This window comes from Gorilla gorilla, chromosome 7 (assembly GCF_029281585.2).
Source record: "Gorilla gorilla gorilla isolate KB3781 chromosome 7, NHGRI_mGorGor1-v2.1_pri, whole genome shotgun sequence".
Lineage (NCBI taxonomy): Eukaryota > Metazoa > Chordata > Mammalia > Primates > Hominidae > Gorilla > Gorilla gorilla.
The window spans coordinates 148,060,348-148,075,772 of record NC_073231.2 but is presented as its reverse complement, the minus strand read 5'-3'; the positions used below and the strand labels follow the sequence as shown (position 1 = coordinate 148,075,772).

The 15,425-nt window shown below is 57.6% G+C and overlaps 1 long non-coding RNA gene across 1 annotated transcript; it reads right to left on the bottom strand.

Annotated features, from left to right (window-relative positions):
- Positions 1 to 649: 649 nt before the first annotated feature.
- Positions 650 to 11,252, bottom strand: LOC129523958 (uncharacterized). The gene is made up of 3 exons (XR_008667591.2): positions 11,152 to 11,252; positions 2,786 to 2,977; positions 650 to 1,399 (listed from the first exon to the last, which is right to left on the bottom strand). It is a non-coding gene; the product is annotated as an uncharacterized lncRNA (long non-coding RNA).
- Positions 11,253 to 15,425: the final 4,173 nt, after the last annotated feature.

Sequence of the window (15,425 nt, the reverse complement as noted above, 5' to 3'; positions counted from 1 at the left end):
GACCGTGCCTTGGGGAACCCACTGCCCAGGAACTTCCCGGCTGCTGGCCTTAGGGCCCCAGGACACTGCTGGGCCCCTTGAGCTCTGAGCCATGGATCTGCCGAGGGAGCTCACTGGAGAAGTCCCTTCTGCTCAGCAGCAGCCACAGGATTTGGGGGTCCCAGTGCAAAATGAAAATGCAGGGCCTGGACCAGGGCAGGAACATGGGTCCTCTCTTCCCTTTGGCCCTACATATCCCTGGTCTTACTCACCCTGCCAGCCTCCTGCCCCCCCAGGTTTGGCTCAAAGGCTTGGGGCTGGAATCACCTGAAGCCTCACTCAGTCACATCTTCCTGGTTGATGCTGGCTGTCTGCTGGGACCTAAGCTGGGGCTGAGGATTCCAACACCCACACTTTTCCTCTCCATGTGGATTGGGCTTCCTTACAAGATGGCAGCTGGCTCCTGGGGGAGCATTTCAAGAGAGTGAGCCAGGCAGAAACTGCATCCTTTTTATGACTTCTCCTCAGAAGTCACATGGCATCACCTCCATCACATTCTCTTGGTTGGAGCAGTCACAAGCTCCCTAGGTTCCAGAGGAGGGGAAGGAGACTCCACTTGTCTTAGTCTGCTTGTGCTACTATAACCAAATACCCAAGACTGAATACTTCGTATCGAACAGAGATTTATTTCTTACAGTTCTGGAGGCTGGGAAGTCCAAGGTCCAGGGACCGGCATCTTTCAAGAGCCTTCTTGCTCCATGATCTTATGGCAGAAGGATAAGAGCACATGTGAGAAAGAGGGAAAGGCTGTACCCATTCTCTCATCAGGAACCCACTCCCTCAACAATGACAATCCATTCATGAGGGCAGAGCCATCAGCACCTAATCACCCTTGCGATAGTGTTGAAAGGTCCCACCATTCAACACTATTGCATTTGTGTTTACGTAAAGTTTCCAGCGCATGAACTTTGGGGGACACATTCAAACCATAGCACCACCTCTTGATGGAAGAGTGGTAAGGTGACCATTTTCGGAAAATGCAATTTGCCACAATTCCCCTTTTCTTCTTGCTCAGCTTGTTGGAAGTTATTTTACTGGTGGTGTGAGTCAAACCACCACTCTAAGGCTTTCAGGCTTGGAGGTCCCTCCTGAATGGGGTTGTGGTGTCTTCCACTGGACATCATGGTAACACAGCTGTATCCAGGAGATCCTCTGGGTTGTGGGCACTGTCTTCATGTGGTTCTTCAGGCCTCTTATCCTTGATAATCAGGGTTGATTCCCCAGCCACTGCCTTCATGCTGCTTTGCTTGTTAACTTGGTGGCACCAGACAGGTGGCCAACTCAGCCCCCAGGGCAGCAGAGCCATTCCTGTGACCCCTGGTGGAAACATTCCTGCACTGGGCATTATCTTGGGCAGTCCCTAGAAGGGGAATGTGAACTGGTGGAGAATGTAACCATGAGAGACACCACCCCATAGGTTCTGCCTGGGGGAGAAGGAGCTCCAGATATAAGTCCCTCGTTCTCAGCACACACCCCATCCTATAGGACAGCACCCCCTCCGCATGGGGCATTGTTTCTAACTGGGGTCTTCAGGCACCCTCTTCATTGTACAGGAGGCCAGCTGCTTCAGGGTGATGGAGGAAGCCAGGGAATCCTGGAGGCCTCAGGTGTGACTCTGCTTTTTTTTTTTTTTGCTACAAAATAGTTTCATTGTTGGAAGATTTAAAAAAGGCTCTGGAGTCTGAGGCCCAAAGTTCTTGCAGAGGGGGAGAAATGGCTACCTGCTGTCAATAGCTTAGTCTTTTAAGTCTGTTTAAGCATCTCTCCATCCCCCATCCATCCTCCCATTCCCCATCCATCCACACATCCATTTATCCCTCTAACCCCCATCCATCCATCCACCTATCTATCCATTCCTCCCCATCCATCCATTTATCCATCTATCCTTCCATCCCCCATCTATTCATCCATTCCTCATCCATCTACCCATCCATCTACCCACACCCCCATCCATCCACCCACCCATCTATCCCTCTAACCTCCATCCATCCATCCATCCACCTATCCATCCATTCTTCCCCATCATCAATTTATCCATCTATCCTTCCATCCCCCATCTATTCATCCATTCCCCATCAGTCCACCCACCCACCCACCCATCCACCCACCCATCTATCCCTCTAACCCCCATCCATCCACCTATCTATCCATTCAGCCATCTATTCTTCCATCCCCTATCTATTCATCCATTCCCCATCCATCCACCCATCCACCCACCCATCCACCCACCCATCTATCCCTCCAATGCCCATCCATCCATGTATCCATCCATTCCTCCCCATCTAGCCATTTATCCATCTATCCCTCCATCTCCCATTTATCCATCCATTCCCCATCCATCCACCCACCCACTTACCTATCCATCTATCTCTCCAACCCCCATCTATCCATCCACTCATCCATCCCCATCCATCCCCCATCTATGCATCCATCTATCCATCCCCTACCCACCCATCCATCCATTCACCCATCCATTCCCCAGCCATTTGCCCATCTTTCCCCCATTCACCCATCCATCTATTCATCCAATTCCCCCATTCATCTACCATCCACCCATCCATTCCCTATCCAGCTCCCATCCATCCACCCACCCATCTATCCACCCATCAACCAACCCACTCATCCATCCATCCATCCCCTATCTATGCATTCATTCATTCATTTCGCCATCTGTCCCCCACACATCCACCCATTCATTCATTTGCTCTCTGGACAGCTGCCTTCTAAGCACCCCCACCCCACCTACCTGGGCTCAACACAGGAAGTAAAGCAGGACTCTTGTGCCCCAGAAGCTCTCAGTGTGGTGGGAGTGCATCCATGTAGACAGAGAAGCCACATTCACCGTGGGCGGCACAGAGGAGGAACACAGGAACAAAGGTGTCACAGGTCAGGTAACATTGCTGGGGTCTAGGTAGCTTCCAGATGGGGTGACCTTGACCTGCAGGCAGGGAGGAGCTGGTGACCTCCCTCCCATCTAGGGTCACCTGCACAGTCTTGTAGCAGCCAGACACCTAGAACCAATTTTTGACCTGACGTTTTCAGTTCTCCCTTTAACCAAATCACTGCTCCTTTTCCCGGCGAGTTTCCAATTTAAATACCCAAATTGTTTACTTGCTGAAATCAATCGACAAGGGACCAGCTTGTATTTGTGATTCAATTGACTATGATACACTGTATTACAATTACAGCTCGAATGGATTTCTTTTTAATTTATTTTTCTCTTAACGGTCTCCTCCGCGGTAATTCCAAGACTAATTGTCCTCTTGATCATCCTCATCAGCTGGAGGAAGGATAATGAATTGCTGCAGTTCATAGAGGATGCCGGCCAGGAGCTGCTGGGTCCCCAGCCCTCCCAGCACCCCTTCCCTGGGTCCTCCCTTTCAGGCTGGCCCACGTGCTGTGAGCTGAAGTCCTCCCAGGCGAGGCTCCACTGTCAATGGTTTCATCTGTTGGGCTCAAGATGGGACAAGTCCCAGAGGAAGACGGCAAACCCTGCCCCTGCCCCTTCTGCTGCCTCATGGCTGCTCTGCGAGTTCCCATCTGGCAGGGAGCAGCCTGGAGGCCCGTCGAGCTCTGCGGGTCTGTGATCTGCTGCGTATTCCTGAATGAACCTCTTCTCCCTGGGCCTTGGTTTCCCCATCTGTGAGATAGGCCCCCCGGTCTCTAGAGCCCCTTTGGCTGAGACCTTCTGTGAGTCTGTTTAGGGCTCGGGGAAAGGAGGGCTGGGCAGTGCGTCCTGCACGACTCTGGCTCGGAGCCTGCCTCTGCTGTCACCTGTCTTTCCCCCTTCCCCTCACATCCCACCGTCCACTCTGGGGTCTGTGTGCCCGTGTGCCTGGTGCCAGCCTGGCACCAGGTGTTGGACTGGCTTGGCTGTGCAGGTGGGCATCATTGCCAACCCCGCTTTCCAGATGTGAATACGGGAGGCCCTCAGGTACCAGGGGCCTTCAGCCCAAGAACTGGGCTTCACCCCAGAGCCGTGTGGTCATGGAGGCGCTGCTCCAGCTGTGCCCCACTGAGGGTGCTTGCCTGTGCTCCCTTGGGAGAGACTTCCCTGAGCCCTGCATCCACCCTGGGGCTTGCTTCGGTGAACAAGCCACACCCAGCCCTGGCATGTCCCGTAGTGGGGAGAGGGGAGGCAAGGTCTCGCCAGGGCTCAGGTGGGGCCCCCAGCACCACCAGGTGGAGACCTCTGCAGGAGAGGCCACCAGAGGCAGAGATGCCACGACCCCGTGAGAAGTGCTTCCAGGTGTGTACGTGCCTGTGTGTGTTTGTGTCTGTGTTTGTGTGTGTCTTGCTTCGGTGTGAGCATGTGTGTGTGCATATGTATGTGAGCGTGTGTGTGCATATGTGTGTGCACACGTGTGTGAGCATGTGTGTGTGTGCATGCATGTATTCCTTGCGCATGTGCATATATCTGCATTGTGGCGTCTGTGTGTGCCTGTGTGTGTCCATGTGTGTCTCTGTGCACGTGTGTGCCTGTGCGTGTCCATGTGTCTCTGTGTGTGTCTGTGTCTGTGTATGTGCGTGTTTGTGTATGTGTGTGCATGTGTATGCACGTGTGTGTGTCCATGTATGTCTCTGTGTGTGCATATGTGTGCATGTGTTGGCACAAGGGAGCCACTCACAGAGCCTGAAGCAATGGGGTCCTGGCTCCTGTCCACCTGATGCCTTCCTGGCCGGGCCTCAGTTTCTCATTTGTGATGTGGGGTGAGGGTGAGAGGCATCTGTGTGGCCCTTTAGAGGTGACCAGATGCCTTCGTCCGTCCTTTGTCCTCTGACCTTCACACAAGTGAGGGGTGTGGGGGTGTATTTAATGACCCCCCTCAGCGCCTGGCAGCCTCCATGGTGGACCCAGCATCTGGGCCTCTGCCCCTGCCCCCCACCCCCGGCGCTCCCTCCACGCCCTGACACACGGGAGACGCACAGCTCCCCGGGCTTCCACATGGATTGATTTGGCGGCCCCAGGAACAGATGTGTCCATACATTAGGTGCGTGTGGAAACATGGCCCCAATAACCCCAGCCCGCATGCCTCTGCCTGAAACATTCTCGCACCGCGGGAATTATTTTGCTATTTTGGGGTATAGATCCTCGCAGGAGCTGAGATGCCATTTCCATCGTGGGTGCCACGATCATGAAAAGGAGAATCAATGACAGGGTGCGAGGCGGGATGAGGGAGGGGAGCCCCAGCTGTGTCTGGTGCCGGAGTCAGCCCCCAGGCTTCCAGAAAGGTCCAGGTGCCGAGGGCACCCAGCTGGAGTCAGCCCCCAGGCTTCTAGAAAGGTCCAGGTGCCAAGGGCACCCAGCTGAAGTCAGCCCTGGGCTTCCAGAAAGGTTTGGCTGCCAAGGGCACCCAACCTGCACCTCCTGGCCTCTCTGAAGCCGCCAGAGGTGAGGTCAGCGAGGATATCCAGCCACAGGAACCAGGAGCTCAGATGACCCTGTGGACTGGAGGGGACAGGAGACCTCCCAAGGCCACGTGGCAGCTGGACACGGGCAGGGTCTTGCCCAGTCACTTGAGTTTCTGCCCCACAAATACACCAGCCAGAGGGAGACAGCGCCCCCTGCACATGCAGACCCTGATAGACCCCGAAAGCTCCTGTTTGTGGAGTCCCCGCCCCTGGCCCCGCCCCTGCTGACCACCCTGGCCCCGCCCCTGCTGACCACCCTGGCCCCGCCCCTGCTGACCACCCTGGCCCCGCCCCTGCTGACCACCCTGGGGCAGCCCCTTGGGCTTCATCTCAGATGCACGAGAGGTCGTGGGTCTGGGTTCTGACTCTGGTTTCAAATCAAGCTTGGTGGTTCAAACTTAGGAAGGTCGTTTCCTTGACTTCAGACTCCTCATTTGTACAATGAGCCAATAATACCTTCCCCCGAAGGTTCTGAGTAGCTGGCATTTTGATATCTTAGGGAGGGGCCTGGTAAATGCAGCACTTTTGGCTCTGTGGGTCTGTACTGTCTGCAATGGGCTGGGCCGCTCCGAGGCAGTGAGTGTGCAGGCAGAGAAGGGGGTGCTGGGCCGCTCTGAGGCAGTGAGTGTGCAGGCAGAGAGTGGGGTGCTGGGCCGCTCCAAGGCAGTGAGTGTGCAGGCAGAGAGGGGGCCCACTGCTCAGGTGTGGGAGGCTGGGTGAAAAGGCTCTGAGGTCTCTTCAAATAGAGTTGAGACAGAATGGCAAGGATGCCCAGGATCCGAATCACCCAGCCACGCCTAGAACTGCAGACATCCTTCCGGAGCTGCACCCCCCGTGCTGCAGCCAGGAGGCACGTTCTCCCTGCCCCTACCCCTGTCCCAGGGGAGGGGGCTGAGGTTCCCAGCAGCGCCTGCCATGCACTGAGATGCCAGGGAGCCTGAATTCAATTATGCACCAGGTGTTATGTATGTGGCATCCCACGGATGCATTGATCTCTCAGGTTGACAGATCGGTTATGAATCAGGTAATAGACCAGCTTGTAACTGAAATATATTGGATTGTGCAGGCGGCCTGGCTGAGTATCGGCTTGAGGGAAATAGGGCAGATTTACGAGCCTGGGAGGGTGGCTGGGGCATCAGCCGTTCACCCTGCACAGTCACAGCTGCTAGCCTCACACCTGTGCCCAGGGAGCCGGGAAATAGAGAGTTGATCTGGGAGAGGAGGAGGGAACAGCACGGAGAAGGGTCCACAGGCGGGAGGGCCCAGAAAGGGGGCACAGAGCAGGGCAGGGAGGCTGTGGGCCCTCGAGAGACCCTGGGGGCAGCGCGGGAGGATCACGGGTCTGGAGTCCAGGGCAGTGTGGCGCTCCTAGGACCTGATCGTGGTTGTGTTCCCTTTCATGAGGGCTTCATGCCCCGGGAACTTGTCAGTGATTGCCTGGGTCCCCTCCAATGACACTCACAGCCCAGGAGTCAGATGCCATCATCATCCCCTTGCAGCTAGGCAGGCCAAGCTCAGAGATGGCAAGAAACCTCTCTGTGCCATGCAGCCGAGGGGAGGCCAAGATTGCAAAGCCAGACAGGCTGACTTTGTGCCTTTTGCTTCCCCGTTCAGCTCTTCTGAACCATGACAAGCAGGAGTGAGGCCCCATGGAGGGGGCCCTGCCCTGCCACTCAGGGAGTGCACCCCAGGCCCCCGGCGCTCAGCCTGTTCGACCTCAGCCTCTACACACAACAGACCAGGACAGGGGCCCCGCTCAGAGGTGGGAGCAGTGCTCTGATCTGCCTGGCAGAGGGCGGAGACGGCGGCTGGAGGGCTCTCAGGGTCAGAGCTGGAGGCCTGGGCATGGGAGGGCAGGGAGAGCCGGGCTGGGGACTCCCATCATCCACAGTACTTGGCTGATATCACTGTTCAGGTGTTGCCTCCCTGCGGGGAGTCAAATGCCCTGAGGACAGGGGGCCTTTCTTTCCATATGCAAAGCCCAGCCAGGGCCTGGCCTGTGAGAAGCTCAGAGAGAGGGCAGCGTGAGCGGATGTGGTGGACATCTGGGAGCACCCACAGTCCTGCAGCTTGGACCCGCCTGAGATGAGACACCAGGGCTCAGGACTCAGCCTCCAGTCACAGTCCGCGTTCAGTATGTGACCTTGGTCAGAGCTCAGACTGTGACCAGAGCAGGGCTCAGTCTGGGGCCAGAATCATGGCTTAGACTTTGCCTAGGATGAGGCTTGCATTATGACCTGGGTGAGGACTCAGTGTATGGCTATGATCGGGGCTCCGTGTGCGGCCCAGATCAGGGCTCGGGGTGCAGCCCTTAGAGGAAAGGAGCTGCCTAGGCCGCTGAACAGAGCTGTCATCCCCTGGGTCCCTTCGCTCCACGCTTTCACTAAGGACCCGATCAAGACCATCAACGGATGCACAGAAGCTTCTGGATCTGCTCAGGCCCCTCTGTGGTGGGAACCCCCCGGCCCCCCTCTCCCTGCTGTGGGTCTCTGTCACTGAGCAGCCCCGTGAACATCTCCAATGAGCTCCTTCCAGGGGGAGGCTGGGGGGGTGGAGGGGCCCAATTTATCTCTATTTATGCCTCTCCTTATAGCTCCACCAGCTTCTCAGTAATCTTTATGGGGTTCAATTATTGTGTCTTCAATTGATATGAGTGATTTCAATGGTTCGTAATGTTCCGTGTTAAATCTCCAGTGGAAAATATCTTCAATGTTCAGCATAAAACACCTAGTCATTGCTGGCAATGCAGCCACGGAGGCCTCGCCGGGAGCTGCGGGCCCGGTTCTGGGTGGCAGGTGAGGTGTCCTCACCCCTGGGCCCACAAATCAGTGTGGGGTGACACCCCTCCTCCACCCTGGCAGCTAGAGCACCTCATGGTGAGAACTTAGGTTTTATGGGAAAATAGAGCTGGGGCTTGAGGCTGGGAGCGATCCGACGTACCAGTTTCCTGTTTCTGTTGTGATAACTAACCACCAACCCGTGACTTCAACCAACAGAAATTCGTTTCTCACAGCTCCAGAGTCAGAAATCCAGAAGGAGAGTTAGGGGCTCCATCTAGGCGTCGGCAGAGCGGGCTCCTCCCAGAGGCCTTATGGGAGGCTCCCTCCTGGCCTCTGCAGGCTTCTGGAGACCTTCTGCTTTCCTCGAAGCCTCTGTCTCGCAGCCCTTCCCCTCCTCACACCTGTCTCCTGCCTCCCTCTCTTTTTCTTTTTTGAGATTGGGTCTCGCTTTGTCACCCGCGCTTGAATGCAGGGCTGGAGTGCAGTGGTGCCATCATGCTTCACTGCAGCCCCCATCTCCTGGGCTCAGGTGATCCTCCTGCCTCAGCCTCCCGGGTGGCTGAGACTACAGGGGCACGCCACTATGCTCGGCTAATTTTTAATTTTTTCTGTAGAGACGAGGTCTTGCTATTTTGCCCAGGCTGGCCTTGGCCTCAAGTGACCCTCTCGCCTCGGTCTCCCAAAGTGCTGGGATTATAGGCATAAGCCTGGCCACCTGCCTTCCTCTTAAAAGGACCCTTGAGGTGACATTTAGGACCCACCTGGGTCCCCCAGGATTGTCACACATCTCCTGGTCCTTCACATCCGCACATCCCTTTTGCCACGTAGGGGGCATATCTGCAGGGTAAGGTCCATACATGGTGTGTTTCCATGGTAACATGGTAAGAGGGAAACACGCAAGGACAGGTCCTCACCACGCCTGTGAAAGCCCCAAGGCTGCCCTGATAGTTGCAAGGGGTGTGGCTGCCAACCCTACCTCGTGTTTGCATCACTACCATCCTCCCCCAGTAAGAGCAGCTGATGCCCCTGCCCGGCCCACACAGGAACTCCTTGTAAACATACTTTGCTTTGCTGCAGCTTGTATGCATCTTAAAGGAAGTTTCTACTGAGCCGTGTCCCCTCCTCAATGTCGTTCAGTCATGCAACAAACACCTGTGCAGACAGAAGGAAACAGAGGTGGGTCAGACACCAGGGACGCCCAGTGGGAGGAGGCCGGCGAGCAAACGCATCTCACAGTTCGGCAAACGAAAGCTGCAAGGTGCCTTCCAGGAAGTCTGGACCGTGGACTGAAGGGAGGATGGTGGCAGGGTGGTCTGGAAGTGGCCAGGAGTAGCGGTGACCTCGGCCTGCCTCCAGGTTCTGCCTCTATCTCGTGCCATGGACTGCAGGCAGCCCCACTCAGCAGGAAAGGCTGTGCTGATGCTGGCTGTGCAGTCCAGTGGGCTCCGGGATAGGCAGGAGGGACATGGGCATGGCGAGGAATGTGCAGAAACGGATGAGGATGGGAGAGTCATGGGTGACCTGCAGTCGAGAGAATAGGCCTGATGAGATGTCTCGAGTGGTCTCAGGCTGGAGCCCTGTGGGAGGCGGGTGGGACTGGGGATACCCTTTTATCTCTGATGAAGGGGCTAGGGCCCTTGGCCAGTCCCAGGGTGAAGGCCTGCCATCGCACAGGGTTACTCGAGGTCTGGATCCTGCATCACGACAGCAGCCCACATCCCACAGTAAACAAAGGTGGTGTTATTAGGAGAGCTTGGCATCCCCCGTGGGCTCCGTTTCCTGGGGTTTCACTCTGTGAGTGCAGGAGCTCTTCAAATGCTTTGCCAATTAGACTGAAAGACCCACGAGAGGGCAGATGCCAGGAATCCCCAGGCAGGGACATGCCCAGAGCCACAGGCCCAGCAGGATGAGAAATGCTGTGGGGGTGAGTTGGGCTGTGGGCTCAAGCCACTGCCAGAAATAAGAGCAGTGAACAGAGGGCAGGTGACCCCATGGAAGTGTGGGCAGCCCAGGGGGTTTGTGGCAACCCAGGGGGGTCAGGCAGCCCAGGGGGGTCGTGGCAGCACTACACGTGAAGCCCAGGCTCCTTCCCTCCTGTTTCTCTGCCATCCTCGACACACAGCTTCCATCTGTGGCCAAGGTGGCTGCTCTTGCTCCGGCCATCACATCTATCCTCTGGCCAGCAGGGAGGGGAGAATGGACCAGGGTGGCCGGCTCCTTCCTGTTAGCAACTTAGCCCAGAGGCTTCCCTCGTCCCATCCCTCCATCCTACTGGCCATAAGTTGGTCCCAGGACTACCCCTGATGAAGGGTGGCTGGAAAACAGAGTCTTTAGCCAGACAGCCAGAAGCCCTCCAAAACTGGGGAAAAAATCGCGGGCTCTGCTACACTTAGCTGTTGTTAGTGAGGGAGGCGTCCAGGACGGGCCGAGAGGGCAGGCTGTTAGTGAGGGGGCAGGTGGGAGGTGAGTCTAGAATGTTCTCTGACAGAGTGTCTGGCAGAGTGCCCCCCCCTCCTTGTCAGGCCTTTCCAAGGACGCTTCAGGGAGTGTCCTGGGGTGTCTGGGAGTTTCCAGGTACGGGAGGGACACCCTCTGATTCTCACAGTCTATGGAGGGAGCAGCCTCACCCATGTCTCAGCGAAAACCCTCCCTCTGCTCACCCCAGCCACACGGCTGGAACTCCAGCCCACTTCTGCTGCCTGTGAAGTGAGTGAGAGCGTGAGGGCTGAGGGCAGTGGGCAGCTGGAGGCTGGGCTGGGCAGGGGTGGAGGGGTCTGAGGGCCCTCGGGAGAAGGCAGCTTCCGGCCTCGTGACTCTGGGACCAGGTGGCCTGAGCTAAGTGGGCTGTAGCTGCTGCCCCTCTCTCTGCACTCACCTGGGAGCTGGGGAACCTGGGGGCTGGTCCCTGGCGCTGACTTACCCAATGCACTCGCTCTTGGGAGAAGAGAACCTGGGCCTCAGAGTGGGGCAGCAGCGGGACAGAAGAGAGGCAGGGGCTTGCTGCGGGGGCCATGGGGACTCTCCCCCTTCCTGCCCCAGCCCAGCAGCTGCTAGGGGCAGAGCTGGTGCTCAGAGCCCGCCTTCCCACAGAGCCCTCCAATGAGAGGTCTTGCCCCTCCTCCCTGGGGGCGGGGTCTGGAGAGGGGCGGAGCCTTTCTCCCAACAAGGGAGTGAGAAAGAGGTGCCCAGTTTAGGAGCTGAAGCAGCTGAGTCCCAGGGCCTGACAGTCAACAGGACCCGATAGCGATGAGGCTGCATTGGTCTGGGTGCACAGTCAGCCTGACAGCCCCGCGCGTGCGAAAGTCGACTCCTTTGGGTGATGGAGGCTGTGGGCTGCCTTCTGCCTGCACTGGGAAGGGGCGAGGCTCCCGGCTACACCAGCTCTTTTGTGGGTTGGGGACACTGCCCCTTCCCGAGCCCAGTGCCTGTGGGACCTACAGTCCTCCCTGAGAATCCTGCAGCCCTTGAGTGACCCCAGCCTGGAGATCAAGGACCTTACCTTGGCACCCAGGCCTGGTATGAGCTCTGACTTCAAAGTCTGAGCGCTCTACCCACCTGGGGCCATGCACTTTGTCACCCTAAGAGTTCTCCCGCAGCCCCTGCTGTCCTGCAGATGTCCTTGCAAACTCAATTTTCCTTCTGTATGCAATTCTCTTGCACCTCTATTCCATCGGCAAACTCCTGTTAGCGCGTCAAGACAGAATCCTGATGTCTCCTCCTCCAGGAAGCTTTCCCTGGTTGCACTCACTCCCTGCCACCTCCTCTCCTACCCTCCACATGCAGGGGTGGTTGTTGCCTCCCTATAAGCAGCTGCCCTGGCCTTTCTAGGGGTGGCTCCCCACTGGGTTCAGTGCGGCTTGTCCTGTGCAGCCCGGCTGGATGAGCCCCATTGTCTCCTCAGGAAATTGATGCTTCCCATCACTTGCCTGTCTTCTTGGAACAACTTCAGGGTTTATTGAATCTGGAAAGAAAGAAGAGCAAAAAAAGGGAACCATGTACATCGCACAAATCAGTTGTTCTGACAGTTTTATTAAATAATGGGGCGGTTCAATCCTGTTGTGAAACAAGGCTCTGGGGAGGAGGCAAGAGGCAGGATCTGGGGCTGGAATTTCTGGAAGAAGTCTAGCATCTTCCGGAATTGATCGAGCCTCCTTCATACTGTAGAAGATGTGGGTTCAGACCCAGGCTTTCCACCAGCAGTGGGGTGGCTGGGAGCCTCGCCCGCCCTGCTCCCACCTGCTTGCTTCCCAGAGGGTCAGGTGCTGGTGCTCCAGGCCTGCTTGCTGCGGGAGGGTGTCGCTGAGGAGAGCCAGGGAGCCATGCGAATTCCCTCTTCAGGGCCTTTTCTGGGAGGGCAAGAGGAGACCGAGGCCCTGCGAGAGCCGATGTGGGGTCCGGGCCCTTGGCTGGGAGGGTGGAAGTGGTCGAGGAGCCACATCTATTTGACTCCCCCTGCCAGGAGCTGGGTGGCTTGTGCTAGGAGACCCTGGAAACCCCACAGCCCCTGCACCGCTCTCCCCACCTGGCCCAAGCTCCTGGCCTTCAGCATCCAGAGCTCCCAATGAACTTCCCAGGTCTCCCCAGGGTTGCCAAGGAACCTTCATGCGAGATGCAGTGGACTCAGATAGAGAAGTCCCAGCCAGGCACGCCCTGAGGCCTCTTCCTGGGGCTTCCACAGGTCTCCTGCAGCTGCTGGACACTGAGGGACGCTGGACCCTGTGGGCAGTACAGCATGGCGCTTGGCAGGTGGGGCCTGGAACCTGCCGGGTCTCTCCTCCTCCAGCCTCAGCTCCTGTCCGCAGAATGGGAAATACCTGTGACTTCCTGGGACAGGATGGGATGTGGTGGCTGCGTGGATGTGCACCATGAGCTTCTGGGCCACCCTGCTCAGCGCTGACCAGTCCTTACCAGGTGGGTGTCACTTGCTTTACAGCGGGGCTCAGAGGCCACAATGAGGGGCAGCAGTGCTGTTGGCTCTGGGAAGAGGTCCCACCCTGGCAGGGGTCCGGCCCCTGTCCTCCCAGGCCCTTGCCCTGCCTGGTACGGGCTGACTTTCAACGTCTTTCTCTGGGCTCAGCTGCTCCAGGCTGCTACTCAGGGGCTGGGCCTGTTCCATGAGCCCGGCAGCCCCGTTTCCCTCTGTCTCTCGGGCTCTGCCACCCTGGCCTTTCCACCTGCTTCTGGCTGCCAGCTCTCTGAGGCCTTCATCCTTGGGTTTGGCTTTGGACCCTGACTGGGTCAGCAGCCTGGGTTAGGAGGCCTTCCATTGCCCTCCAGGGACTCCTGGGGCACCCGCCACGTGCTGGGGCTCTGAGGGCGCTGGGGAGCCGAGGGCATGCAGTGGGGGGTTGGGCCCAGGTATGGGAGCTGAGGGCAGCATGGCCATGGGAGGGGACCTGGAGGATCTCTGGATATCAGGGCAGTGTCTTTGCCCTGAGGGATGGCACTCCTGGAGGGTCACTGCTGGTTCCAGAGCACAGAGGTGTGACTCCTGGAGGGTGGCTAGCCCTGCTGGGGGTCAGAAGATGATGGGGACAGTGCGGGGCGAGGCACAGGCTCTCGGGTCCCCTACCGGACTTCAGGGCGAATCACGTGAACCTGCCAGCATTTCACAATTTTGACCTACAGAGCCAGCGATGTCACATCGCTGACCCCAAACACCTCAAGGGTGTCACCTCCAGGCTGGGCTTGGGCTGCATTCCGTGGTGCCCAGGAGCGTGAGTTTCCACCCTGCAGATGCTGTGCCAGCTGGGCAGGGTGAGGACGAACTAGAGAAGCAGGGGCAGAGCAGGGCCCGGCCCCGAGCCCTGGATGCCCTCGCAGGTGGGACAGGGTCAGCGTAGCTCTGCGGGGCAGGCGGCCCTGGATGGAGCCCCAGCCCTGCCCTCGTTAGCGGGGTGCCCTCACGGGAGTGGCCTTGCCTCTGGGTGCCTTGTCTTTTGAGGGGGCATAAGAGTCGCATCTGCCTCCTGAGCTCTGCTGAGGAGGAGGAGCCGAGCTGTTTCGTGCGGGTCCTGGCAGGGCCTGGCGTGTGTGCAGCAGGCATCTTTGCTCCAGGCAGGGCGTGGGGCAACGGGAATGCGGTGACCCCAGGCTTCTGAGTTGGGATCAGACGAAAACCTTAGGGGGCTGGTGCCGGGATGGACCTCAAAGCAGGGGGTGGGGTGGGGGTCAGGGAGCCCTGGAGGGTGGGAGGCCAAGGGAACACCTGACCAGGCACCAAGGCCCTTGCCCCTGGGGACAGCTGGGGAGAGGGTGGAGCGACTCCGGCGTCGAGTGTGGATAAAGCTGTCATCCATCTACCCCAGTCCTGCTTCTGAGGGGCCCCCTCTCCTTCCCCACACTGGTCAGGCCATGAGCAAGGAGGGGCACCCCACAGGGAAGAGGGGGCCTCTTGCCCGGCGGCTGGGCTGACCTCCAACCTCTGACACCTGATGGGCTGGAGCACCCCACATGAACAAGGCACCTGTGCAGCAGAGACCTGAAAAAGAAGCAAAAGAAACCCTCGGGGAGAAGCAGTGCCCCTCCCGTGCGGCTCCTGCCCCCGGCAGGCCTTCTTTCTCCAAATAGACCAAACATGGTAATTTTGTGTACAAATCAAGCCACGCATTATACATTTTTATGTTCTTATGTTAACAAAGTGACTTTGGAACCATCAAAGGCACGAGAAAAAGGCATTCCATTTATTTTTGCCCCCTGAACAGCCCTCCTGTCCATCATCCTCCCGGTCATGGCCCTGGCTGCACCTCCGGATAGACCCAGCCCAAGCCCCGTCACACAGCAGTGGCCCGGTCACCCTTGGAATGGCGAGCCTGACCCTCCACCGTCAACCTCCTCTGACCTTCCGAGGCCCCTCTGACGCGCACACTGGTGAGTCCTTGGCCTGACACTCGGAGGCCGAAGAGGCTGTCACCTTCCACACCCCCATGCCAGGCCCTCTGCACAAGCCTGTCTGATTCCTCTCCCTTCCTTGAATATTTCCTGCCTCTTTGTTTCTACTCAAAATGCCCCTCACTGCCCTCTGAACCCCCTGGTGAACTCCTACACATTCTTCAAAACCCGACTTGAAGGCCCCCTCCTCTGTGAAATCTCCAATCAGGGAGCTGACAAGTGCTATTACTGAGCACACTTTATGTGTGTCCTCTCTCAAAGCCAAAAGGGCACCTTGTACTGCCAGACAGGCAGGAGCTCAGA